Genomic DNA, 3,268 nt, shown 5'->3' with positions numbered 1-3,268 from the left:
ACTTATTTTTTTCTGTGATCTTTGTTCTATACTATATAATCAACCTCTGAATGTCATTAGATTCCAGATGCTGAAGAACCAGAATGACTGGTAGAATATTTCATATGATATATTCAGAGACACTCATACAAGGATATTACCATTTAAGAGGCAAATGAAAATCTTCTGACTCAAAACTTCTTATTCTGTCTATTAAGCAACTATGGGATGATAAACACATCATATTCCAGCATTTGGGTTGTGATGAAAGAACCATTGTCCATCAGCCAATGCTTGTTTAAGATCAGGATACTATGTTCTAGCTATAAAGCCAACTTCTGCCATTAATTGACTGTATGACTTCATACAACTTGTTTCTACTTTCTAAACCGCTAGTCAATCATGTAGAAATTAAGTGAACTGGACTAGGTGACCCCTGAAGTTTTCTTTCAACCTAAAAATAGTTTAAAATTGATACTTCTATCATGATATTTGTGTGCAGGCATGCTAAGTCACTTCAGTCTGTCCAACTTTTTGCAACCTCATGGACTGTAACTTACCAGGCTCTTCTGTCTATGGGATTCCCCAGGAAAGAATACTGGAGTTGGTTGCCATGCCCTGCTCTAGGGGATCTTCCTGACTCAGGGATCAAAACCATGTCTCTAATGTCTCCTGCATTGGCAGGCAGGTTCTTTACCACTAGCGCCACCTGAGTTTTAGTAATGTGTTTAATGTGGGTTCCACATGTAGCAAGTCATATGGAAAAGTGGAGAAAATATAAAATGTTGAGAATCTTAGACCCTGCTTTGGGGACCTAAGATTATAGAAATTCAGTTTACTGGAGCACAAGTGAGGAAATCTGCATTCTAGTTCTAATTGTGGCACTAATTTTTGAATATCTGAGGGTAAGGTACTGCCTTTTTTAGATACTGCCTCAGTTTTCCCTTATATAAAATGTGATGATGAGCAGTTGGTCTTTAAGTTCTGTGATGCTATTGTCTAGCTACAAGACAAAGATGAAGACATCAATTAATTCAAGAATAAAACACAGTGGTACAAAATTATCTCTCCCTATCACTGAGCTACTTCTACGAAGGATACAGATGTGGAGTAATTTATTCAGCCACCTCTTTTCGAATGCTTGCTTGAGCTCTGCGGGAGCTGAGCCAACCCCTCAGTGTTCTTCACTCAATAGCTTGTCAGTTCCTCTTTTAATAGTAACATTGCACCCTCAATGAAGTGCTAAGGCATTTTTTTCCTTGCAAGATGAAAAGAGGTGGCCACAGACCTGGCACAATTCTGGGCTGCAGACAGCCTTCCAAATCTCTTTTCTCTGAGGAGCCAAATGATTCATTCAGGAAATGTACAAGTGCCCAGCATGGAGGAAATTAGGAAGATTATCTCCTCTCCCCTCCCTCAATTTCCCCCATCCTCTTGATGTTTGCATTTTGGTAGTTCTCAAAAGGTTTACTATCTGGTTCCTCAAATTTTCTTTCAGGGGTAGGGAGCATGAAATCACAATCTAATGAATGCAGTGAATAAAAGCTATGTTTCATTTCTGAAAACTTGGTCATATGGAGGAATATATGAAAAAGATACTGTTCAAAGATATAGCTGTCTATTGAAGAGGAGCTCCAACCTTTGCCTTTAAAACCTCATCACTTTCCTGACATCTGTCCAGTAGCTTCCTGTGGCACTGAGGTTGGGGGCCAAAAAGCTCAGCTTCAAAAGCATAGATGACCTCACTTCCTTGTCTTTTCTCTTGTTCCTGCCTCCTCCCCTCTCTGCTGCCAAGTGCGTACATTCTTCCAGCCGATCTCTGTGGAGTGTCTGAGAGAATGCATGGTGTCATGGCCGTTGGCTTGGGTTTGGGTGGGTGACTGGAGTTCGTGTTCCAGACCCGGATCTGTGTCCTGTGTGGCCATGGTAGGGCTGGTCTTTTCTCTGTGTTTCAGTCTGTCCATCTGTCATATTGTATTCCTCTGCCCATGATTAGTCACCCCAGGACAAGCTGTGACAACTCTAACTGACCAGAAACTTTTTAAAGACAGAAATGTGAAATCTTTTATCTCTGTATTCCTCACCTCTAGCAGATGCCTTACTCACAGAAGGTATTCACTGTAAATCTGCAAAATGAATAATTTAATGGCTAATCCTGGGGCTTCCCATCCTGCTGCATAAACTAAGGTGGTTGAGAGCTTCTGACAGGCAGGCAGTGGGATTCAAATGGAAGGAATGCCTCCAGCTAATGCACGGCATGTGTGCGCGCACACACAGACACACACACACACACGAAGCTCATATAGGTGCTCAACTGGTTGCTCCTATCAACAAACCTGGCCTTCGTCTATCTCACCTATTTCCATTAGATATATTTTTTCTCTACAATGATCTTTGTGAATAATTTTCTGTGATTTTACATAAGAATATAAGAAAGTAGAAGACATGTCTAATGCTGTATTTACCTGGGACTCATGAGCTCCATATATGATGGGTCTATGGGTAGCAAAATGCTAGGGCTATGGAAATTATGAAATGAAATCTAGCAAAACAGAGGCTGTGGGTCATTTCGTCTTGGGCTCATCCCAGCAATTCAACCTCCTTAACCAAGGATCTAGATATTTAAGTCCAAATATAAGATTCATCCCAGATATCAGATGACTATAATAAACTATAGCCAAGCTACTTCAACATTACCAAATATATATATATATATATATATATATATATATATATATATGTATATATCTCTCTCTTCCTGGCACATCCTAAGGGATGCTGACTCACCAGGTAGCTTAAGCATGGGCTTTGACATTGGACAGTTCTGGGTCAAAACTTAGCCCTGCTACTTTTTCAAATAGTGCTTTCTTGAAAGTCACTTAACTTTTCTGAGCTTGAATTTCTTCATCTCTAAGCAGAAGCTAGTGTAATAATAATATATTTATAACTGATGAAATCATATGGAAAATCAAGGTGGAACGTGGAATTTTTTTTTAACTCTAATATGTGTTGATGATCATCAAGACCCTGGAGCCACGGTTTGTTTTGGGGGGCCCTATACTCCCTGGTGGCTCAGAGGTTAAAGCGTCTGCCTGGAATGCGGGAGACCCAGGTTCAATCCCTGGGTCGAGAAGTTCCCCTGGAGAAGGAAATGGCAACCCACTCCAGTATTCTTTCCTGCAGAATCCCATGGAGGGAGGATCCTGGTGGGCTACAGTCCATGGGGTCGCAAAGAGTCGGACACGACTGAGTGCTTTCACTTTCACTTTCACACTCCAACTGGGGAGAC

The sequence above is a fragment of the Bubalus kerabau genome, chromosome 14, assembly GCF_029407905.1.
Source record: "Bubalus kerabau isolate K-KA32 ecotype Philippines breed swamp buffalo chromosome 14, PCC_UOA_SB_1v2, whole genome shotgun sequence".
Taxonomy (NCBI): domain Eukaryota; kingdom Metazoa; phylum Chordata; class Mammalia; order Artiodactyla; family Bovidae; genus Bubalus; species Bubalus kerabau.
The sequence above is the reverse complement of the archived record's forward strand: the minus strand, read 5'-3'. Positions refer to the sequence as shown.